General features: G+C 37.6%; 1 protein-coding gene and 1 pseudogene across 24 annotated transcripts in view; one reads left to right on the top strand and one right to left on the bottom strand.

Moving 5' to 3' along the window:
• RAD51B (RAD51 paralog B) overlaps positions 1-25,874 on the bottom strand; it is a 638,238-nt gene that overhangs the window by 354,824 nt on the left and 257,540 nt on the right. The gene's annotated exons all lie outside the window — the stretch shown is intronic.
• LOC123287127 (large ribosomal subunit protein uL6 pseudogene) lies at positions 5,636-24,176 on the top strand (annotated as a pseudogene).

The raw sequence follows: 25,874 nt of genomic DNA, 5'->3' as shown, positions 1-25,874 counted from the left end.
TCAGGATCCGAACCAGCAAACTCCAGCTGCCAAAGCGGAGTGCACAAACTTAACCACTATGCTACCAGGAAGGCCCCCTAGTGTAATTCATTCACCCCAGCTCGTGATCTAACAGGCACTCAAAAACTGTCTTAATAAATTAATGAACAAGTAAGCAGAAGCTGCCTCTTTAACACCTCCAGAAGAAAGTCTGGAGTCTTCTTAGTCTTTGAAGCCTAGTCTCTGTTCCTACTTTCATTTTTCCTCTAATACAGCTCTTCATGCATGCTCCACTCTAGGTAAAGGGAATCATTGGCCATTTCCCATTCACTCTGTTTTTCCCTCCAACTTCATGCCTTTGCTTTCATTATTTGTTTTGCAGAAAGGTTTCCTCAACTCCTTGTGTTCAAATTCTACCCACACTTTACTAGTTTAAATGTGACATCTTACACATACTTCAGAGGTTTATACCCTGGAGAAATGGATCTCAAGGGGTTCTGGACTCAAAGACAGAGGGTAGGGCTGAAGGAGGTACTGAACTGAACTGAGTTGAACTGAACTGAAATGGAAGATTAAGTAAAAGTCTACATCCCGGGAGAGACAACATTCCTGCCTCTAGCCTCTTTCCTTCCCTCAGCTCCCTAAACTCTGGCAATCAGTTGTTTAACTCTCAGAAAGAAAACTGCAAGATTTCTCCCTAGACAAAGAGCCAAGCTTTGGAGAAAAGACATACAGATGCAGATATTCAGAGGTCCACCCACAAAACAGTGGGATCTGTGCCAAAAACCTTCTAATGAAGACACCAATCAACAAAACTGTGCACACACCTGGAGCTACCAATGTGCAAGTGTATGTGTGTGCACTCACGCACTTCTTATTCTTCAGTACAGGTTGCTTTTGACAGAAAGTCTCCAACGTGAAGACAAGAGCAAATCCTAACCCTCCAGTGTTACCTGTGTCATAAAAATAGCTTGTGTTTCCCAATGAAACAATTATAGTAAAGATTTTTAAAGAACACTTCTAGGGATATTACAGATATAATTTTCCATATTTAGCATCTTGTACTCTGATCAGATCTGGATGATTATCAATACAATGATGATAGGAACTTCTATGCACCTTTTATTAAGGTTAAATTAAAATGTAGTTTAGCAGACAAATAGTGAATTAAGAAATATAAATTTGGTACATTTATGCTAAGATTGTCTTCATCCTAGGTCCACTGTCACATGTAACCAAAGTCTAGCCTCCCTGGGGATGCCCCAGCTTCCAGAATTATCGTCCACCTTCTCTCTCTGTACTACTTCTCCTTCCCGCCATGGAAATCAAAACTCGTACTTCCTCAGAATTCTGTTCTCGGTGAGCTGGCATGGAGAAAGTGACTGGTTTGACTAATACACACTAAAGTATCACTAAGGTATTCAACTGCTAATTCATTTGTGTCTCCTTCTAAGGCAAGGGCTAAGGAAAAGAGGATGCTAGCTCCACTATGACAATGGAGTGACCTTAGGCAGATCAGTGAATTGCTTTGAAGTTATATGTCTTCATCTCTAAAGCATATGTGATAAAAATCTCTCTCTCATAAGGTTGCTTTCAAAATTAAATAAGACAATGCTTAAGGAGAGACTTCATAACTGCAAAGCTCTAAAGAGGGCAGGGAGTTTAAGTGAAACAACAGGACCCTAACAAATGAGTCTTCACGGTGAAATTTCAGGTGTCTGTGAAATCTTTGGGTAGATATAGGAGTTAAGGGAGCATTCTTGTTGGCTCTTCAATTCATACCAATAGAGAACTAGTCTACCTATCAAATCTTAATCTGGGTACTTTTAAAGGCCATTTCCATGCAACACTGAAAAGGATTTGGAATTTGAGCAAGGAAGTATGGTCATTACTTCATCCATCCATCCATTCATTCATTCACTCATCCATCCATCTAATCAATCAACCAAGTCCTACCTCTGTGCCAACCGCTGAGGTGGACATTGAAATACAAAATCGAGCAACATATAATCCCTCAAGTAACCAAGTAGGAGGAGAAGGATATATACAAAGTAAGTGCCATGTAAGAAGTATGCACAGGGTATGATGGGATACAAGGAGGGAGTAATCAATTCTATTTGAGTCTCAAGAGCCTTCATGCTGGAACTGGGTTTTAAAAAATAAACAGGTGTTTGCCAATAAAAGAAGTGGATGGACAGAGTGTAGAGTGTTCAACAAATGGATATTTAGGAACCCACAAACTTTCAGTGTGGCTGGACATAAGTCACAAGAGGATTCAAAGCCAGAAATAAGGGAAAGATCATTAAGATCTGAATAATCAATACTATAGGGAGTTTAAATCTTGTCCTGTAGGACACAAGAGACCACCACCAATTTTTTAAGTGAGAAAGTGACACTTTATGATTTGCATTTTGGGAAGGTTAATCTGGAAATGGTATGAGAGTAGATTACAATCAGGTAAGTCTAGTAGCAGGAAGACAATTGCAGTTGTCTAGTGACAGAAAAGCAAGAATCTAATTAAGGTAGTAACCAGGGGATGGAGAGAAGGGGCATAAAATATTAAGACTGTCTAATGCACAGACTTTGAGGGTAAGGGGTAAGCGTTATCTGGCTTGAGAAATGTGTGATTCCATTCACAGAGACAGAAAATTCAGGAATAACACACTAGGTTTGGTACATGTTGAACTAGAAATTATTATAGACCATCCAGATAGAGAATTTACTTGGATTTAAGGGTCTAGAACTCAGGAAAAAGGTCTAAGGTCGAAAAAAGATTTGAGAATCATTAGCAGATTGGGACTAATTGTAATTATGAATTCAGCACAGTTTTCTAACACTCTTCACTACTACTTTACTTAGCCTATGCCACCAGAAACGTATTCTCAGAGTATTCACTTAAAATCAAAAACACTTTGAAGATGCAACTTGATTTATAGCTAAAAATATATTATTTAATTGAAGAATTGGTACAGATAAAATAACTCCTTCTGAAAGTAATGCAATGGATTTTATTATACTCTGGGTCTAATTAAAAGAGAAAACCCACTAAATATGGCAAATGATTGTTAAATGAAGACTAGCAGAATGATATAAAAAAAGTTTACTCCAAAGGCTTACTCTTCTGAACTGTATAAATAATAATATTTTCAACTCATTGGTTATAACACCTTTTATCCTCAGACTATAAGAACTTTCTACTTTCTCTCATTAGTTTTAACAACATGCCTGTTGGGTAGGCAAATGGACTAGGACTTTTATCTTCACGGTATAGCTGGAGAAACTAAAACATAAAGAGTATAGAAATAACGTGCCTGTGGTCTCCCAGGAGGTCATTAAAGTGAAGCTGGAAACAGAATACAGATATCCAGACTCCTAGTTTTCACTCTGTCCTCTATACCATCATCATCATCAATCACCTTTAGGATGCTACCACTGGGTACCTTGAGCTATATTCATGGCAATGTGCCAGGCCACCTCTTATAGAATCTTCTCTAAGCTCTTTCAGCTATTTCTTTTATGAACCATGTTTGCGAAATTAAGTGGATTATTACATAGCATGCAAAACTACAAAAAAATTTTAGAAACTACTTGCAACCTCAAGTATAAAACCAATGCAAAAGATAATATATCTTGATAAAGAGAGTGGTTTTTCATCATTACTTAACAAAAAAGTTTAATGATGCTAGCAAGAATGCAGAGAAACTGGGTCTCTCATTGTTGGTGTGAATGTAAATGGTACCATCATCTGTAAAGGAGTTTGGCTGTTTCCTTTTTTTACTAATTAAAATTTTTATTTTGGGATAATTGTAGTTAAAAAAAAAAAGTTTAATGAGGGAGACAAGATGATACAGAGAGCTGGCATGAGACCTGGAGCCCTACACCACCAGGTGACTGGCACAAATCTAGTGCAGGCTTGGTCTGACATGAAGTTACTTTGATATAATAGTGCTTTGTTGGCCAGTGTGAAATAACTGGCCTGTTTCATGCCAGTTCTCACAAGACAAGTATCTACATCACGAAATAAATAGTTCTTCCGACCCTAATAGGACTCTGCCCAAGAGAAAAATATCTAGACGAATAAAGTCTGAATTTCAGCCTACCCACCCCTCTCTCCACCAGAAAAGTGACCCCTTCCTCACTGCTCCATCCAAATCAATAACCTCTGGATGGTCATTGTCTACATCTGGCAAAGCCTGTATGCCACTGTGCAGACTTAGTTTCCTTCTGAGATGAACCACAGAGGTTTCCAGGTTTAGACACAACGTTAACTGGAGCAAAGTTCCCAATGCATTACTAATGGGACAAAAGAATAAATTTCATTTTAAAGTGATTTTCAAATCTCCCAACAGAAACACATCTGAAAGTACTTAAGAAACACATTATATCCCTAGTGGTTGAAAGAAAAAAGAAAAAAACAACTCTGTCTTGCTCCATAAAGGTTATTGAAAATACTATGCGATTAATACTATTTACATGGCATTGAGCTAAACTCAAAAGGTAACACTTAACCACTCTCTGTTTACCAAGTTAATCTACCAGATTTGTTTACTTTGTCTGATTTACTAAGACAAATACGTTGAGTGTCTGAAATGTTTTATCTGGCCCTGGGAAAGGAAAACTAAAGCAGTGTTGTGCTTTTATTAATAGATAAGTGCAAACAGGCCCTATCCTATCAAATGAACAGCTAGGACCTTTGGCCACTGTTTACTGAAAATAAAATTAGCCTTGGCTGGCAGGTACTTATCAGATCTGAGAATAATTAACTACCCACATCTGGTACATGTTACTGAAAATGCTAGTGGGAGCCATTAACTTTGTTAAGGGTTATTTTTCCTGAACAGCTAACATCCCCCTAACATACCATTGGAATGTACTCTTTCTTCCCAAACATATTCATAGCAGCACCAAAAGCAGTTGCACAAGCTGTCTTCCCACTTTAACCCAACAGAAAAACAGTTTTAGAAATCCAAAAGAAATTATCAAGACATGGTTGGTTCCCACCAGACTACACAGTGCTCACCAATGGGATCACCTGGCCCAGCAAGCATTGGGAGCTTTGCAAACAAACAGGGGTCATTTTAAGTTAATCAATAATAACACTTTGCACTTTAAGTTGTTTTGTTTTTTTCCCTCAAAGGACTTCAAGGAACATTACCAATGAGGAATAAAAAAAGTATAGTTTTCACAATTCAAAAGGAGAGCCTGGGAACCAACATCCCCCATTACTAGTCAGTTGAAAAGGCAGTGATCAAATTCAGGTACATTGTGCCTAGTTCATTTGTTTTCTATCCTAACAATTTCTTTACCAAGTAATGGTTTCCAGAATTTTATTAAAGGAAAGGAAATGCTCTAAGGCATTCATATAAATAAGCAATGCAAAATAAATCATTTATATTTATGTCACGGAGGCTAAGAGACAGGAAACTCAAGGGCTCTGCAATTAGCTTGCTGTGAAATTCTAAACAAGTCAAATGACTTGTTTAGTCAAGTGACCTCTCATCTCTCTGCTCTATAAAACTGGGATTACCAACCTACATCACAAAGCTGTGGGGAGGAATAAACTTCCCACAGCACCAGGAAAATGCTTGTAAATAGAGAGATAAGAAATTCCAAATCTCCAAAACACTTCTTCTCAAGGAAAATAGCAGGACTATACTAATAATAAATTACACCACTTTACTCAGCACCATTTGTCAAGGTATTTTCCCAACAATTTTTTGTAGACAAATATCATTGCCCCTCCCAATGTGACAAAAGAAGTTGCATTCTAGTGATTAAGACCTTGGGTGGTTTGAAGCTCAGCAGCTGCTCCCTATTTCCAAGGAGACTACAAATTGGATTCTCTTAACAATGAATAGATGGTCTACTGTACAAACATACCTTACTAAAATATGCTGGGTGGACAGACATCAGACGCCTTAGTAGATGACGACCTGTACTAAGAAACAGAGACGTCTAAGAATATGGAGCCAGTAAATAAGGCTTGGGAAACAATGTGATAAGGTTGATAAGTAAATAAGGTTGGAATAATACGTGAGGAGGAAATACAATACAAAGGAGTGAAGAGAGGCCAGAGAAAAGCAGAAGAAATAGAAAAAGCAACAAGTATTTCCTGGAGTGGGTAGTATGGTCAGGTGAAGACTTGAAGCCAAGTCAGCGGGGATGACAGGCATGAGCCGGAGGAACATCAAGTGACTAAGAGAGACAGGCGGAGGGTCTTCCACGTCAGATATATCAAGGCAAGTAGAATTATTTGGTTGAAATCAGAGAAAATGTTGATCTGGTTTGGGTCCAATGAGGTTGAAGAGAACCAGAGAGAGGAATGGATTTGTAATTCCATGCGTGCAGTCATGAGGCATCTGGACCACAATACTAAAAAATTATTAGTGTAAAACTGGCAAAATTAGAAAATATTAAGTCCCAAATCTTCCAACTCCAATAATAAATTTGCTTATATGAATGCCATCTGTAGTATCCCTCTGATCATTCAATCATTCTGCTAGAATACTAGTTGTGGTTTGACTACAGGAGCACAGCTTTCCTAGGATTATTCAGATTTGCACAATTCAGAAACCACTTGCAGTCTCAAAGAGGGAGACAGTTCAAACTAATTTCATACCATCAAACAAGAACGTACATTTCTCTGAAGTGTCAAACCCCATAATCACCACCAATATAATACATTAAATACACTCTTCTGCCTTCGTTTTTCTTTCACAAAGCACTGGCTTATAAAAAGAAAATTTCTGTACATTTTCTAGTACATTAAATCTCTTATTATTATAAGAACTTTAAAAAATGCCTTGGCTGAGAGTTTTAAAAATAATTATTTTGCCTGGTATAGAATCTTCCTCTCGAAATTTTTAAAAGGCTTCCAAGATAAACATATATTTGTTTTAAAAGAATTCAGTATTTAATTTAAAATATCCCTAGATTTACATTTTGAGGAAAATTTCTATGGTTTTGGAATGAAAAAATTATGCCTGGAAAGTTAGCTAAAGCCTACCTAAGACAATTTTTTTTTTTAAAAAAAAGGAACATATGTGCTATTTCAACTTACCCACTAAGCAAGAGAATTCAGTATTCTAAAATTGGCTGCTATGAAAATAAAACAGTTTCCCTGAATTGAGAGGTTACTTAATTGTACCTAGATGTTTGAATTATTTCAATCTTGCTTTGTATTACATCTTTCTTTCAAAATTTATGTTAATAGTCATAGCTGGAAATGGAACCTACAAAATAGGGCTTCTTAACTTTAGCACTGTCAACATTTCAGGCTGGGTAATTCTTTGTTGTGAGGATTCTGTGCACTGTAAGATGTTTAGCAGCATCTCTGGTTTCTACCCAGTAGCACCTCTCCAACCTCCCTCCACAGTTCTGATAACCAAAAATGTCTCCAGACTTGGCCAAATTTCCTCTGGAGGCAAGATCACTCCCACCTGAAAACCACTGCTATAAAGGGATGGCAAGCATCACAGTTTCATTTAGAGAAGGAGCATGGTATTCCAGGGACACAACAAAGGGTGGAGAAAAAGAGGATGGGCTTTAGAGTTAGGTAGATTTGGGTCAAAATTAGGACTCAATCACTTGTTAGCTGAGTAGCTTAGTGAACATTAACTTAATTAAGCCTAGACTTTCTCATTAACAAAATGTGAATAATAACATCCTGGTAGACATCTGTCTTTGCCGTCCATCATCTCTTTTGTGGGGAAGGGGTTAAGAAGTGCTCTCTTACTTTAGGGGAAACAGCTCTTCCACTCTCAGTCTAGCCTCTGTTCCAGGGTTGAGCATGTGAACCAGACTTAACCAAGGAAATAAGTGCATCCCTCAGGCCTTAATGGTTCAGGAATGGGCATGTGACCCAGGCTGGGCCAATTATACACAATTCTGAGGCTTTTGCTGGAGCAAACAGGAAAGATTCATTCCCGTTCTGTTAAAGTTGCTAAGCTAGTATCATATAAGCCTGAAGCTTATGAGTGGGAAAAGCCAACCTAGTGAAAAACAGATTCAAGAGACGTAGAGAAAACAAGCCCTGATGAAATGATGTCTAATACCTGAAGCCACATCTACCTCTTAGATTTTTCAGTTATGTTCGCTAATGAATTTCCTTTCATTTTAACTTAAGTCAGTGTGAGTTGGGTTTTATCACTTGGAATCAAGAGTCCTGTCCAATAAATTATCTATTAACAGCTGTGGAGAAGACCAAGTAAAATAATGAACCCAACAGGCCTATAAAGAGCTGCCTTCCCCTGATTCCCAATTTATAGAAATCAAAACAAACACCTACATAAGAGCTCAAAACACAATACAGTGAAAAAGCAGACAAAAGAACCCATGACTTAGCTTGTGCTCTTTTCAATAAACTGTTAGACACTCTAAGAGAGCTTAAATTCACGGAGCCAAAAATTTCTGTGCTTCCAAGTTACCTACAATCAGGTCAATGAATAGCACACGCAAATTTGAGTTTGTTTTCTTTGTTACCATCATTTTTAGGTGGCCAACAGTAAGGGTTTGCTTTGAGTATAAAGGTTCCATAACGTGATTTTATTTTATTGCCAAAAGGCTGAAAGAAGGGATTTATAGAGTTAGTGAGCTAAATCAAAATAGCAGGGCTGGGGCTCAGGTAAATCGAGTGAGGCACCTGCCTCAGATGCACAATTTTAAAGCCTGCCAAAACCTCAGTAATCAAGATAAGTAATGTTTTAATACAATATTTTAAAAATCAAAATTATTGCCAAAAATTCTTTATGAAGAAAATGTAATTTTAAATAAAGACAAAATCAGTATCACTGGTTTCGCGTTTCGCCTCAGGCTCCAATATGGCTAGGCATGGCATTGCAAAATAGAATAAAAGTTCTAAGCTGTAATAAGCAGAGATGAATCTAGTGTTCACAAACGACATCAAGGACCCAAATGCACATGAGAGGCAGCCTGGCTCAGCACTCTGAATTGAAAGTTAAGGAACTCAAGCTCAAGTTCCAGCTCTCCAGTACTAAGGTGTGTAAGGAGCAAATTATTTGGCCTTTTTGATCGTTAGTTTTTTCATACATAAACTGAAAGGGCTATACCAGATGATTACTGAGATCTTTCTTAACTCTAAATTTCTATGATTACATTCTAAATTTGATTTCCTTTGATGCCTAAAAACAAATGAACACCAAATATGCTGTATTTCTGGTTCGGCCTTTGTGTTATCTAAGAACTTATGAAATGACAAGTTTTAACCATTCAAATCTACCAGTGAAAATAACCACATTGAGGGTGATTTTTTGTTTGCTTAATACGAGTGCTCTCACATGTTTCAAATGCCATTCAATTATAAGATCCTACAATGAGGAGGTCGGCAGCTTTCTGTTGTGGGTATAGGGTAGCAGGGTTGATCTGTCTCCAAAAGCTGAAATAATTCACACGGCCACCCACTGACAAGTCCACTGAAGCATAAAGTAATCGAGTTAATAAGTGACTGCTTATAATTCCCAACAATTTCCAGAAACAGGAAAATGAAAATCTAAAATTGACAATGACGAAGAGAAGGTGACAAGCATCTGGAATAAGAGTAAGAAAAAAAAGGTAATCCATTAACTCTTTAAAAATAGCATATTAAGTTAAAAGTGCTCAAAGTAGCAAGGGTTTTTGGCATTAGAATATAAAAACGGAATATGAAAAACTAAAACATCTGTGCTCAGGTCCATGCATATAAAATTTTTTTTAGAATTTTTTGCAGAATCCTAAGAAATAAAGAATTCTCTGTGCCTGAGAGATAAAGGGACTCAGTAGCTTTTTTCTTTTTTCTTCAGTGAGGAAGACTGGCCCTGAGCTAACATCTGTTGCCAATCCTCCTCTTTTTGCTTAAGGAAGATTGTCACTGAGCTATAACATCTGTGCCAACCTTCCTCTACATTGTACGTAGGACACTGCCACAGTATGGCTTAATGGGCAGTGTGTAGGTCCACACCCAGGATCTGAACCCGCAAACCCTGGGCCACTGAAGCAGAGCATGTGAACTTAACCACTACACCACCGAGCAGATCCCCCCAATAGCTTTTTTTTTTTTTTTAAAGATTTTATTATTTCCTTTTTCTCCCCAAAGCCCCCTGGTACATAGTTGTATATTCTTCGTTGTGGGTTCTTCCAGTTGTGGCATGTGGGACACTGCCTCAGCGTGGTCTGATGAGCAGTGCCATGTCCGCGCCCAGGATTCGAACCAACAAAACACTGGGCCGCCTGCAGCGGAGCGCGCGAACTTAACCACTCGGCCACGGGGCCAGCCCCCCCCCCCCCAATAGCTTTTGAAAAAGACTTTGTAAATAAAAACAAGGGCTATTCTTTTTTTAAAATCAACATTATTTTTTAACTTATTATTACTCAAAATTTCAAACATAGACAAGATATACAGGATAGTATAATAATCCCCCATATACCCATTAACAGTGTCAATAATTACCAACTCACGGCCAATGTTATTGCATCTGTACTCCTAGAAATTTCCCCCAATTTGAATAAAGGGCTATTTATTTATTTATTTATTTATTTTGCTAAGGAAGATTTTCCCTGAGCTAACATCTGCCACCAACCTTCCTTTCTGTATGTGAGTGGCCACCACAGCAAGGCCACCGACAGACAAGTGGTATAGGTCTGCACCTGGCAACCAAACCCAGGCTGCCAAAGTAGAGTGCACTGAACTTAACTACCTGGCCCCTGGGGCTGGCCCAAGGGCTATTCATATTAAGCCAAAAAATAAACAAATCTTTTGGGGCTTTAATTTCCTTGTTTGTAAAATGCAGGCAATTATACTTACCTCCTTACCTACGAATGAAGTTATGAAAAATAACCAAAACCTTCAAGCCTCTTGTAACACTTACTGTGGTATTTGAACATAAGAAACAACAAAATAGAAAATGGAATCAACTTTTGTTTAAATAAGTCTTTCTCTTAAGCACCTCAAAGTGCTTTGGGAGAATTTATCCTTCATTCTCTCAGTACTTCTGTGAGGCAAATGAAACTATTGTCATTCATCTGTAGCAGATACAGAAATAAAAGAAAAAGGAAATGATTCAAGCTAGATCAAATGAAGAATCAACAGTAGGGGCAAAAATAAATCCATATTTTTTGACTCCCCATGTTCTGTCATTATGATATGCCACTTCTATCTTTATGACAACATATATGGATAAAAGTTATTGTTTTCTCTAAATGAAATGGACTTATAACACTCTGGAGTTTGTACATTTAAAAGAGCAGTGCTATGTAAAATGTAGGCATTCAAACACTGACTGACTTTTAAGCTCACCTTGTAGATTCCTACAAGAACACAATCTTCACTCGGTTGTTCAGCCTACCTAGAGAAGACAGTGAGAAGGACAGAAATTAACTGCACCTGGGGTTCACTGGGATTGAAGAACTGCAGCTTGCCATTTCACAGGTTTGAAATCTAAAATATTTACTTAGCAGATGCAAAACTTACTTCAGTCTTACACTGGAGAATTATACCTTTTGGGCCCAGTCCATAGCGCCACAGGCATGGATGATGCAACTTCCAACTCAGCTACAGAGTATTTTTATAGCACTTACCAAGTCATTATAACTTTATATATCTAAGACATTTTCCTTCCGATTCGTACAATGGTTCCTGTTCATTGCATTTAGTCAATACAGGTTTGGATAGGGTGGAGGAGGGGAAAAAAAAAGGCCGTGGGAAGGGTGTGGTGAGAACAGTCTGCATGAGCTAGGTTTCTCTAAATGTTGCCTATTATTCATTTCACGGGATACATCAGCGCAAAGGCTCTTTCTCTTTCCATGGTCTGAAGAATAGCCGGCTGAGGCCTGAGCAACATCTTCCGGGATCATTATAGGAGAGATCGCAACTACCTAAACATACAAATGGACAGTTTAAGAGTTTATATAGGAATGGGATTCTTCTCCAGTTATTTCTCCCCAACTTTGAACATAGTATTAGAGGCTATGATCTACCCAACACCTAGTTCCCTAAGGCTTTTTGACAAACTAAATATAAATAAACAAACAAACCAACCAACAAATAAGTTTAAATTATATTTTTAAACAAAATAGTTTGTTATTGCTGTTATTGTTTTGATTCAGGATGTAGAGCTCATTTGGATTGCTGCTTCTAAAATAAAGCAGAAAACAGAACTAGGATACAGTAGAAAGGATAGTGAACTGGCAGTTAAGCAACCTAGATTCGCATCTTATATCTGCACTAACCAGCTCAGTTGGGCAAGGCTGATATGCTTGAGGACAGCAGTTTTCTCATCTAACAGGTGAAATACATGGTCCAAGCGATTCCTAAGATTATTTTTAGTTCTAAAATTCTTAGACTACTTAATTCCAGAACTTTTATTCTATTACTTCTATGTAGTGTTCTCATTTTTCATAATGCCATCCCTTTCATATAACATGCTTAAAAACGTTAACCATCTCTCTATTGATTAGCTTATAGGAAAAGTTTAAATTTGAGGCAGAAAAAAAGAAGCACTCATACCAAATGAGCTTTTAATAGTGCTCTTTTATAGGTATAGGTTAAAAAAATAAGAAGATTTTCTAGTTCTTCTCCAAATCCTGCCTAATAAGTCAGGCCATTTTCTGAGACAGTTTTTAAAAGGATAACATATAGCTATCTGGCAAAGTACCTGGCACATAATAGATGCTAGATAAATATTTACATACCTAACTCTTCCCCCTGGATCCCCACCTTCCCAGCACCACCACCTCCACTACCCAAAGTAAGTCTTTTATAAACTGCAAAACCCTCTTCAAATCAGAGATGCTATGGAACCAAACTGACAGCTCAATTCAGAAGAGGAGTTTATACAGACCTTTGCGTAAAAACATTCAAAACCTTCCCAGAAAAACAAAGTATCAAAATTTCTGTTTTCAAACTGTCAAGAATAGCCTTGGGTTTATTATTAATAAAAGAAAATTTGTAAACAAATGGAAATCATCATAATTCATTGTAGTTCGAACATATTTTATATTTTCCTAAATACTTCATGAGTAAATATCACTCATTATGCAATGACCCCATTATAGTGAAATTAAATATGAATAAACATAGAGCTTATAATAAAAAAGAAAACCTAAGCCTTCTGAATAAACTGCACACACAACATGCCAAACTAAGACCCAAACTGAGCAAGAAACGCTGTCGTGAGTTTCACAAATGCCAAGAGAAACAGTCTCTCTAAAGTGCTTTCTTGACTTAGAAAAGGGATCCACCTAACAACTGATAACTAGATAAAGGGGAGACCAGTCTTCCCCCACAAAGAGGCATAAAAAAACTAGGAATAACAATGTAATAGAAAATATTCTCAAATTTTAAAACGTGGAATATAAAAGACTTTCTCTGTGGAGATGAACTCTTTCCATTCTCCAAGGGCTCTCTCAACATCACCAACCTCAAACACTTGGCTCACAAAAATCTGTGATGACGCAAGAAATTGCCTGGAAATAAACAAATAAACAAAAAAAGCATTCTCTCTCCCTGGAACCAGAGCTGCCCCAACACAGCAGGCAAGCAGCCAGCATGTCAGGGCTTCATTTTAAAGTCTGTTTAATTGTTCCATTCCAATTCAACAGTCCAAGCCCCTCTTCTAAGAAGACAAAAAAAAAAAAAAAAAGGATCTTCCAAGATATTATCTAGTTCTTACTTAACTAGCCCTATTGAAGAAACTCTAAGTGCTAATTAGCCACATAAACTGGGCAGATGAACTCCAAGTCTTTGTGTGTTACTAGTCAAACTTAGAAGGGTCTCTTTCTGCTGGGAGGGCCTAGCCAATCTGAAACTCACACTTGCAAACTGCACCCTAGATTCTCAATTGCATTCTAATCACTGCCATGAATTTTTCTACCTTTCAAACTATCTTTAAAAGGAGAAAGCAGTTGCTGCAACTACCTTATCATATTCTAGTTGGATTTTTGCAAACATTTATTGACTTGGCTGACATTATAGGGGTTGTAAGAACAGGAAGAAGATAAGTCAGATTTCTTTTAGCCTTTTGGTATTTTTTCCTGCTTCTTTTCTTACCAAAAATCAACTGGCTTCCCAGTGAAGCACAAATAATAAAGTAAAACAAATAAAAACAAAAATCCCACAGCTATTTACCAGTATAAGGAAATTAAAATAATACCGTACCATGATACCAATGCAGTTCCCTTTGCATCAGTTCCTTTTTATATAATATGTCCTATGAAACTTATAATTCTAGGGGCTTGTATATATCTTCCCCCCTCAAATTCAATAAGCTACCCATTGATGTGATTGACAATCTATACAAGGAATTTTGTTAGGCAAATGTTTGTGAAGGATGGGAGTGGGAGGAAGAATAGATAATGGTAATTCTGAGATTGATTCTCTTTCCAAACTCTCAATTTATGATGAAACATGGGTCTTTCAGTTAAAGACTCCCCTGTTTTGCTACTGGCCATTTCTATAACCACCATTGAAAACTTAAAAGAAGCTCTTTTGCTTCTGACCAAGACAGAGAAGCAGGGACCAGATTTACCCTACCACCTAAAATGACCCCCCAAAATTTTAAGACAAAACATACAGCTTCTTTTTCAAGACACTGAACATCAGGCAATGAAGGCCAGTGATCCATTAGAGATGGGAAACAAACAAGGAGAGCTCTGTGATTGGCCCAACTTACTGGGTAATCTATCCAAATTTTCAGGCTATGGTGCATGGAGAGGAAACCCACATGGAGTCTGGCAGACTCCCTGAGTTGAGGAGATGGAGCTGAGGATCTGCGAAGAACCAGATAGCTAGAGTTCACAAGAGAGGTCTATGGAGAGTCCCCCTCAAATATTCAGCAGAGTAGTGTTAGTGCATGCATGTGAGGAAACTAGTTGAGAGTAGAGAAAGGAATGATCTGAGAGGAGTAGAGGGAAGTGTGCCTGGCACTCACAAAGGGCCAAAAATAATGTCTATTCCCACCAACCAGACTGGAAAACTTCATAATTCATGGAGCACTGGGTAGAGTACTCAGAAGGCTCTTGTCTTGATAATGGAGAATAATCAGCTTTAAACTAAATGGTTCTGGTCCTGCTGAAATAAATCTTAAAAGCAAGACCCGAAAGGATCAAACTGTTTCCAACTAATTTAACTTCATCCCAAAACAAACCTCAAGGTTTACAGGAATACAAAAATATACAGCACCCACTAACTCACAAAACTGGCACCCAATGAAAGATAATCAGACATGCAAAGAAGCAGAAAAGTACGATTCATAATGTGGAGAAAAATCAACCATTGAAATGGACTCAGAACTGAAACACATGCTAGAATGAGCAAACAAGGACATTAAAATTTATTATAACTATAGTCCATATGTTTGAGAAGTTAAGATACTACAAAGACCCAAAATCAAGCTTCTAGAGATAAAATCTATGATGTATGAGATGACAAATACACTGGATGAGATTAATGGTAGATTACGCATTGCAGAACTTGAAGACATAACAACAGACACTAGTAACAACAAATCATAGACAACAACAATTAGTAAGCTTGAAGATATAGCAATGGAAACTATCCAAAATGAAACAGAGAGAAAAAAAATCAACAAAAATAAAAAGAGCATCAGGGAGCTGTGGGACAACTTCAGGTGGCTTAATATATGTGTAATAAGAGGCCCCAGGAAGAGCAGGTCAAGAGAGAAGAAAAAACATTGAAAAAATAGTGGCCAAGGTTTTCCTAAACTTGAGGAAAATTACCAACCCACATATCAAAAAAGCTCCACAAACCCCAAGCATAAAAAACATAAAGAAAATTACACAAAGGTACATCATAATTAAATTGCTCAAAACCAAGAAAAAAGAAAAACTCAAAAGGAACAAGAAAAAAAAGACATATAAAGAGAAACAAAGATAAGGATGAGGACAGTTTCGACTTGTAAACAATGAAGGTGAAAATACAGTGGAGTAACAACTTTAAAAAACTAAAAGAAAAAAACTTCCAACCTGGAATTGTATTCCCAGCAAAACTATCTTTCAAAAACAAAGGCAAAATAAAGACCTCTCCAGACATACAAAAAAGCTGAACTAATTCATCAGCAGCTGACCTACACTATAAGAAATGATAAAGTAAGTCCTTCAGGCAGAGGGAAAATAACATCAGATGGAAATCTGGATCATACAAAGGAATGAAGAACACTGGGAAATAGTAACTACTGGGTAAAAACATAAGATATTTTACTTATTATTTAAATATGTTTTAATGATAACTGCTTAAACAAAACTGTATTGTAGGATTTGTAACTTATGTATAACTTATGTGTAAGTAAAATGTATGACAACTACTGTAAGGCTACTGTAAGGTTCTTATATCATATGTGAAGTGGCATAATATCACTTAAAGATAAACTGTGATAAATTAAAGATGTATACTATAAATCCTAAAGAAATCACAAAAATGACTAAACAAAGAGTTATAGCTAATAAGACAACAAAGGAGGTAAAATAGAATCATAAAATTATTTAATCCAAAAGAAGACAGGATACAAGCTTAATGTACAAGGTCAAATGCTTCCTTACATACCAGCAATGAATAACTGAAATTTGAAGTTAAAAACACAACACCATTTACACCAGCACCAAAAAAATTAAAATACTTAGGTATAAACCTAACAAAATATGTGCAACATCTGTATGAGGAACTACAAAACACTGATGAAAGAATCAAAGAAGATATAATAAATGGAGAAAATTTCCATGTTCATAGATAGGAAGACTCAATATTGTCAAGATGTTAGTTCTTCCCAACTGGATCTATAGATTCAATGCAATCCCAATCAAAATCCCAACAAGTTATTGTATACAGATATGGACACACTGATTCTAAAGTTTATATGGAAAGGCAAAAGACCCACAACAACCAACATAATATTGAAGAAGAAAAAGTTGGAGGACTGAAACTACCCAACTTCAAGACTTACTATAAAGCTACAGTAATCTAGACAATGTGGTATCAGAGAAAGAACAGATAACTAGATCAATGGAACAAAATAGAGAGCCAAGAAGTACTCACAGAAATACAGTTAACTGAATTTTGACAAGGGCCCAAAGTCAATTCAATGCAGAAGGACAGTCTTTTCCATAAATAGTGCTGGAACAACCAGTCATGCACATGAAAAAAAAATTAATCTAGACAGTGACCTTACACCCTTCAGAAAAAATTAGCTCAAAAGGGATGATAAAACTAAATATAAAACACAAAACTATAAAACTTCTAGAAGATAACTAGCAGAAAATCTAGGTAAAGAAAACCTTGGGATGGCAATGACTTTTGCATACACCACCAAAAGCACTATCCATGAAAGAAAAACTTGTTAAGTTGGACTTCATTAAAATTAAAAACTTCTGCTCCGCAAAACACACTGTTAAGAGAATAAAAAGATAAGCCATAGACTGGGAGAAAATCTTTGCAAAACACATATCTGATAAAGGACTTGTATCCAAAACATAAAAGAGATTCTTAAAACTCAACAATAAGAAAATAAACAATCCAATTTAAAAAATGGGTAAAAGATCTGAACAGACACCTCACCAAAGAAGATATACAGATGACAAGTATATGAAAAGATGCTCAACCTCACATGTCATTAGGGAATTGCAAATTAAAACAATAAGATACCACTACACACTTTCCTAATGTGTTGTAAGTCTCTCTCCGTAATAGTCATTGTTTAAAATGTAAAGAACTACTTCTTCATTCATCATTAAATAAAAATATTAATGAAAATCAAATGTATGTAAATCAGTGGACTAGTCACTTGAAGGAAGTACAATTGGACAATACAGGGATAGATGTCAGATTACAAGGGACAAGTAATACTGATGATAATGAAGTGTAGTGACAGGTGTACTTTACTTTGCTACAGTGTAAAAAGGCTCAGAGAATGACTAAAAGAAAGGCAAATTTTAGGTTGATGGAGAAAGTTTTAAAAAATGGCAAGGTTAATACATCAGAATTTCAAGCAAAATACAGAAGAAGCTAAACACAAGTTCTTAAAGTTAAATTCTTTTTAGTCTTCTCATTTATGAAACTTCCATAAAGCAGACCTCAACGGGAGGACATGAGATTAGGGAAGAGCTAATTTTAAACAGTGAATTCCAGGATAAGTTTACTCATAGTATGTCTTGTGTATGAAAATTATGGAAACACATAGTTCCAGTATCATCTAATTGAACTATTTCTCCTGAGTTTATAGACTTCAGTTGATTGTTCTAACATTTATCAACTTTGGCACTCTCCCATCAAGGGCCAAGAATCTCTGGCTGTTATGCCTCAAGTGGAATAAGAGTCCTGGAGAAATTCTTTTGCTACCACAACTATTTCAGTGCGGTTCTAAGTGGTGAGTCTCAATGCTTGCCAAATTCCTCTGGTTTGATCCTATCTGGATAAACCCAAAACATAGCAAAATAGCACCTTCTACTTCCTGGCCATACTTGATTGGCCAATATCCTTTCAAAATCAAGCCTGCTTTTATGTTTAAGAAACTGCTGGCCTAAGGCTCTTAATCTAATATATGACATTAGGTACAAAAAGGCACAGGAACGTTCATTCCATTCTCCATCACTTCTACACTCTCTTTCACTTCCAACTTGACTGAAAAAGTGATCAAAAAAACCCTGAGTGTTTACAGCTTTTATGTACCTAACCATAGTTACGGATCAAATTATATGAGCTTGAAAGTTCCTTGGGAATGAAGGTTTCCATAAGGAGGACCCACTATGTGCTAAGCTCATAGTGCCTCTTTCTAGTTGCACTTAACTTCTGTCTAAAATGTAAGTCAAAGCTCTTTCTTCTGAGTCCTCTCTTTATTAGAGAGGCAAAATTCTTTCTGTCTAGTTTCTAAAGGTCCTTCCACCCACTTCAAGCTTAAACACATTCCAGTCAGCCAATGACATTTCTGCAATCAGAGAGGCCCTTAACTGAAATTCCCCCTGAATCACCTTTTATGAAGCTTCCAAACTTTCTTTTGTTGCTTCTGGCCTTTGCTAATTCAATCTTAGCTTTTATTTCCTAACTCATTCCTTTCCCCCATACCACGAGGTTCAACAATGTAGTTCTGCTTCCTTTCAACAGGACAAACTTAGGCCCCTTTATGTTGAACATAAGATAACTTCCACCTACACTCCAAACAGGTACATATAATTTTACATAGAAGCCATTCAACACACAGTTCAATGAGTTTCAAAATAACACTAAATATCTCAAACTTTCAAAAATATGAATATAACATTCTATATAAATTACATTCTAGATTTATATCCTAGTGTTTAGCTAAATGAAAAGCAGGGGCCAAACCCAAGGACACTCCAGATGTCTTCTTTGGGTGAGTTTAACTTGCACAAAAAGTTTTTGGACAAGATACACTGCAACTCAATACAGATGAAAGTCATAAAGAAAAGGGGAATGCATGAATCACAGCCATGGTATAAATAACTTTCAGAAGTTCATTTCCAGAAAACTCACTCCATTCATACTTTAATCCTGAGTTTAAGAGAATCCTATTGAATGGGAGGCTCAGAATAGTCAATTATAAAATACCTATTTTAAATTATTATTTACGTATATAACATTTCCCTATGATCAGTAATTTTTATAATAATTTATTGAACATAATATGTATAACAGGCTCTTTATATAACAGATTATATAATTCAATACTCACAATAACCCTCAAGTATTACTGTTATTATTCCCATATTACAGAGAAAGAAACAGAGTCCCCAAAAGCTTTAGTTACTTGCCCAATTCACCCCACCAGTAGGTGGCAGAAAAAGATATTCAAACCTAAATCTGTCTGGCTCCAAAACCTGTGCCCTTTCCAGTAGGATGCATCCCCTTTCTGTTAAAGCAGTTATTACTCTTCTAGTGCTTTGGAAAATTCCTGACACATGGAGCCTAGGGTAGTATAGTGGAAAAACACTTGTGAGCCTAGGCTCTGGCAGGTATGTGACTTTGGCCTAATCACGTTCCTTTTGTAGGCTTTCTTTTTCTCATCTATAAAATGAAGAGTTTGGGGAGATAACATCTCAGGGTCCTTCAAGCACTAATATTTTATCATACTATGATTCTATGAATTATAGACAATGCAAAAACATGGACTAAGGGAAAGGATGAGTGACAAAAGGGTTAACTGGGCATTAGAAACAATATAGCCAAACAAGTTCATGAGAAAGTGTGGGTTGGCATTGCCAGGTACAGGGCAAGAGAGTCGATGGAATTTCCAGAAAGAGTGGTGGAGAAGAACAACCCATTGTATATAAGAAAGCTCTACTCATCAACAAAAGACAATTCTCCAGGACAGAAGACAGTGACTGGGTAGGGTTTCTGTTTTGCTTTGCTTTCAATATTCGGGTCAGTAAAGTCAGCCTGTGCACCGAATGATTTAAAACCTTCATAATACATGCCTTCTCCTTATATTCAGCCAAGAGTCTTCAAGCAGATTTCCTGATTCTTCCTGGGTTTTGTAAAATGATGAGAACCAAGTGCCTCTATGCTTAGCTGCCATCACTAAGAGCCAATATGAGATATATGCAGACAAGCTCCGTGGGAAAATATCACAAGCCAGAGGAATGGACACCAAAACGAGCTCTCTACCAGCTGGGGCTAGACAGACAGCGAATGGCCAAGAGTTCTCTAGGCCTTGGGAGACCTAATGGTTTAGGATGCACTATCAGAGATGAGAAGGGGTCAAATTTCTAGGCTTGTGAGAGAGTACACAGTCTCGGGTTATCCATCTTAAGCTCTCTCAGTAGATAAATATGTTTTATGAGGAAAAACGAAAAGAAAAAAAGAGAAGATGAACAGCCTGGCAAAAGAACCTAAGACAAACCAAATCTTCCACAGGATATTCGCAGACAAAAAGGTTGAGGAATGCGGTGGGGGGGGATAAAAACTCCCCAAAGAGGAAGGGAGGGGAAAAAAATTAAAGCCATTAGTTCTGACATTTGCCAAGGAAGGAGAGTGAGAACACTGTTCAAACTGCCTATAAACCAGGTAAAAGTGACTTGGTTCTGACAGAGTCTACACACCCTAACAACATCCTACCACCAAGGTCACCACCCCTGTGCCTCCAACTGAAGACTGCAGCTGCTTTTTAAAGCCCCAGAAAGTAACAGGCAGAATATAGTGACAGCTGGAAGGAAGGGAATTAGGCAAGGACTTGGCATAAATAGAGGTATAGCCAAAAGGCAAAATATGAAGGGAGAGAGACAATTTTCCTGTGTGGTTTATGTGTGTGGAACGGGGAGAGCTCAAAATAAGAGCTAGCCGAAGTTCTGGCCTTGATTGCCTGAAGGATTTGGCAGGCTCAGCCTTTCTCATGGCAGGCGGGCCAGGAAATGAAGCTTTTAGCTGGCTGCTTCAATGTTTCCCTCACTGTCACCATTTTCATGTTTGGCCTCTGGCTCGTTTGCATTTTCTTTTTCTTTAGGGATTAGCACGTAAGTGTGCACAAAATCCATTTTGTTTATTCAAGCCTGTGTCATTTCCTCCCACACTGTATTTGTCAACTAGGGACTTCAAGAACATGAATTCTGAAAGAGGACAAAACAAACTATAGAATTAGATGATCTGCACAGGACCTGAGAGACCATCTGATCCAGCCTCATTTTACAGATGGGGAAACTAATAGTAGCTAAGAGAAGTAAGGTGATCTGCTGAAATCACACTGATATTTAGGGTAGCAAGTCAGGACAAGTATCTGGCTCTCCCATTCCCATCCAGCCAGTGCCCTGTCCACAAAAATCAGTGTGCCTTCAGGACTCCATCTCAGACAACACATTACTCTCTACCCACCAAACCCTTTTCAGTGAGGATTTGACAAGAATTGTGCTACATTCTCTCGTTCTCTCTCTCTGCTTTCTGATCAAAAATTCACATATAAGTTTGGTAAGTACTTATCCAAAATGTTAGGTCTCAAGAAAAAGAAAGAAACTTGGAAACTTATGTAACTAATAGCACTCAGAAGAAAGACTCAACCTAAAACCAAGCAGAATGCATGTCATTAAAAGCTAGTTTCATAAATTTAGATTTTGGCTTTCACTTATCATATATAATTATCACTATTATTAAATTATGAGGATAATGCTGCTACCCAAATAAACTGTGGCCTCAGTTTATCCTGCCATGTTGATTTACAAAGCAGCAGGTTAATTTCAAGCCTTGGAAACACCTTTTAAACTTGCTTATTTTAAAAAGTAGTATTTCTAGTTCAAGGAACAAACTTAAAAATCAGAAAAGAATATTTTCACCTGAAAGTAAATTTTAAAAAACTGTAAGAAAGAATGAAATGTTACTTATGACAGAACTGAACCTGTGTTACACAAATTATTTTATGATTTTTCCCTTTTTGCCAATGGAATTAATTTCTGATATTGAGAAAAAAATCACATTCTCAGAAGTAGGTGACCTTTAGAGGCTTAAAAGATTCTGACTCTGAAAGGAGTTCGTGAGCATGGAGGGGAGGTAGATGTCTATCAGTTTGCATGTAAGTTCATAACAAAGCAATCTATCTTGTTTTCTCAAATTGCAGTTGGTTCTACTAAAAAATTTTTTTTCACTGCTATGAAAACCACGGTACGTGACATTTAAAAATAAAAACTTCACCTCTCTTTGCCACATCTACTTTGAGAATGAAGACCATTTTCAACAATCAGACTGTCAACAATCCAGGAAATGTCAACATCACTCTGAAGGGAAGCACAGTTATCGAGATGGACCCCAAAGGAACCCTGCGGAGGGACTTCAGTCACATCAACGTAGACCTCGGTCTCCTTGGAAAGAAAAAGACGAGGCTACGGGTTGACAATGGTGGGGAAATAGAAAAGACTGGCTGCGGTTCGCAGTAGCTGGAGTCCGGTACAGAACATGACCAAGGGTGTTACTCTGCTTCTATTACAAGATAAAGTCCAGGTATGCTCACTTCCCATCAACGTTGTTACTCAGAAGAATAGGTCTCTCACTGAAATCCAGAATTTTCTGGGTGACAAACCATCTGCAGGGTATCTCAAGCCCAGAAAGATGAGTTAACGCTTGGAGGGAACAACACCGTGTTAAAGTGAGCTGCTGTGATTCAGCAAGCCACGACAGTTAACACAATGTCAAAAATTGGGGATGGCATCTATGTCTTTGAAAAAGGAACAGTTCTGCAGGCAGATGAATAAGATCTAAAAGTTTCACAGCTATGGAAACAAGATTCTGGATGATTCCTGAGACCCATTTGTGATATTTTTAAGATATAATAAACACTGTCTATCAATCGGGGGGGGGAGATGGGACATTTCATTAACTAGTTAAATTAGCTAACTTGCCTTCCTTCTATACATTTTCACTTAACAGATATTCTTTAAGTGCTTACCCTGTACCAAACACAATTCAATTCTGGGAATAAGGAGATTAAAGACACAACTTCTGATATAAAGGCACTCAGAGTTAATGGGGCGAAACCAAAATGTGAACGGAATGACCCAGAGTCGTACGTCCAGTGATAACAGACACTTTGGAAGCACACAGGAGGGGGACTAGGCCAGCCTGGGAAGGTCCAGGAAGGCTACCTGAAGAAAGTGACACCTGAGGTCAAAGATAAACAAGAATTTAGCCTGGTTTAAAAAAAAAGAAGGCAACAAGTCTCTCTTCTATTATTCTTTATGATTTCTTATCTAACATACTTGTTTCATGTGAGAATTTGATCTATTCCATAAATCTTTTGAAGGAAAAATGACATCGTTATCATTGCTACATCAAAATAAGATTAGTTAACAAAGAGTATTACAACACATTAAATATCGAAAGATGAAGACTTGAAACAAATCCAACACTAGTGTTAATGCAACACCCAAACAGGAAAGAACATGGCAACTCTGCAGAGTTCAAGGAGCTTTGTCTACCCATGTTTCTACAGAGCACTACCTGAAGACAAGGCATTTTGCTAGGTGTTGTAGTAGATGCAATAATGAATAAAGCTGGGCTCTCTCATCAGGGAATTTATCAGCTCACCTTACCTGCATGTTCCTTCCAGGGAGAGAGAGAAAGGTCTGGAGCGGCAGTTCTCAAACTTTTTGGTCTTGGGACCCATTTATACTCTTAAAAATTATTGAGGACTCACAGAGGTTTTATTTATGAGGGATAGGTTTACCATATTAAGAATTAAAACTGATGAATTTTTAAAGCATTTATTTGTTAATTCATTTAAAAGTAACACTAATAGGGGCCGGCCCGGTAGCGTGGTGGTTAAGTGCGCACGTTCTGCTTCAGCAGCCGGGGGTTCGGATCTTGGGTGCAGACGTGGCACCACTTGGCAAGCCATGCTGTGGTAGGCATCCCACATATAAAGTAGAGGAAGATGGACATGGATGTTAGCTCAGGGCCAGTCTTCCTCAGTAAAAAGAGGAGGATTTGCAGCAGATGTTAGCTCAGGGCTAATCTTCCTCAAAAAAAAAAAAAAAAAAAGTAACACTAATAAACCCATAACGTCTTAACATAAATAAGATATTTTTATGAAAAATAACTATATTTTCTAAAACAAAAAACCTTAGTGAGAAGAGTAGCATTGTTTTACACTCTTGTAAATCTCTTTACTGTCTGGCTTAACAGATGACAGCTGGACTCTGACATTTGGTTCTTCATTCAAGGTGTTACAGTATCATTCTTCACATGTCCTATAGAAAACTCCACTGTACACTCATGAGAAAATAAGAATAAGAAAGGCAAAGAACGTCTTAATATTATGATGAAAATAGTTTGACCTCACAGACCCCTTGAAAGGATCTCTGGGGACCCCAAGGAATCTTAGACCACATGGTGAAAACCACTGGCTGATAGCAATAAAAGTAGTGTTCAAAACTGGGTAAATTAAGAGTATGAATTCAAGCTTACTTTACTTGAGGTTTTAACTTAGGGAAATCTTGCAGTAACAGAGTTCCTTACCTAGCCCACTAATTCTAGGCATGGACTTGTTTCTTGTAACTGAGACACCCAGGTTGCATGAATGGGTCTACTCTCTCTCTGGCATTGTGAAGATTACCTCCTCAAAGGGCTTAGGCTGGGTAGGTCTTGGCACAATGACAAGGGTGATCACATGCCTGCTTTGCCTGGGACAGTCCCAGTTTCTTCCTATTGTCCCAGAGTAGTTCTTAGTAGAGCCCCTTCACTCTCAAAAGTATCCATTTTGGAGAAATTATATGGTCACCATGACAATGCCTCACATAAGCAGTGCTGGCATTCCACTTCTTCCCAACGTGTGGACAGGTCTAAAAGAAGCCACGCTGGGTTTGGTTTATACAGTAATATTCCTCCAACCTCTTCTCTTAAAAGACAATTGTGGGAGAAAATTCCTCCTGATCTCTTGGTTTCTGTGTCTTCTTTTGCTTTCTTAAACTGTTGACAGCAATCATTCCTGACAGTTCTATGTGACAGTAAGTGCTGCTTGTTTTCTTGCTATGTACCTAGTTCAGAGTTTGAACTACAGGATGTCACTTTGCCCAATGGCTTCAAATTGGTTGGAATATAACCTATAGATGGAGGGCTACAAATTAACCAGACTGGGTTAACCACTAGCCTAATAAAATCCTAGACAAAACCTAGCACATAGATTCACCCCATCACCAAAAATTGAGGCAACTCAGTAAGACAAGAGACTTCTTTGAAAAAGTATTAAATCTACTGGGCCAAACCCTGTAAGCATGGCATGGGGTATGAAGAGGACTGGAAAAGAAGTGCTATAAATTCTGATTAGTGAACCTCGGAACTGACGTGAATTTGGCTTTGCATCCCCAAGTGGCAGAGAAACCTCAGCAGTTATCCAGTGCTTTCAGAGACTAGGGTAAAATTATAAGAACATTTTTATGAGTTGTGGCTGGCAAGCCCTAGC

The sequence above is a fragment of the Equus asinus genome, chromosome 7, assembly GCF_041296235.1.
Source record: "Equus asinus isolate D_3611 breed Donkey chromosome 7, EquAss-T2T_v2, whole genome shotgun sequence".
NCBI classification, from domain to species: Eukaryota; Metazoa; Chordata; class Mammalia; order Perissodactyla; family Equidae; genus Equus; species Equus asinus.
This window is presented reverse-complemented; position numbering and strand designations above follow the sequence as displayed.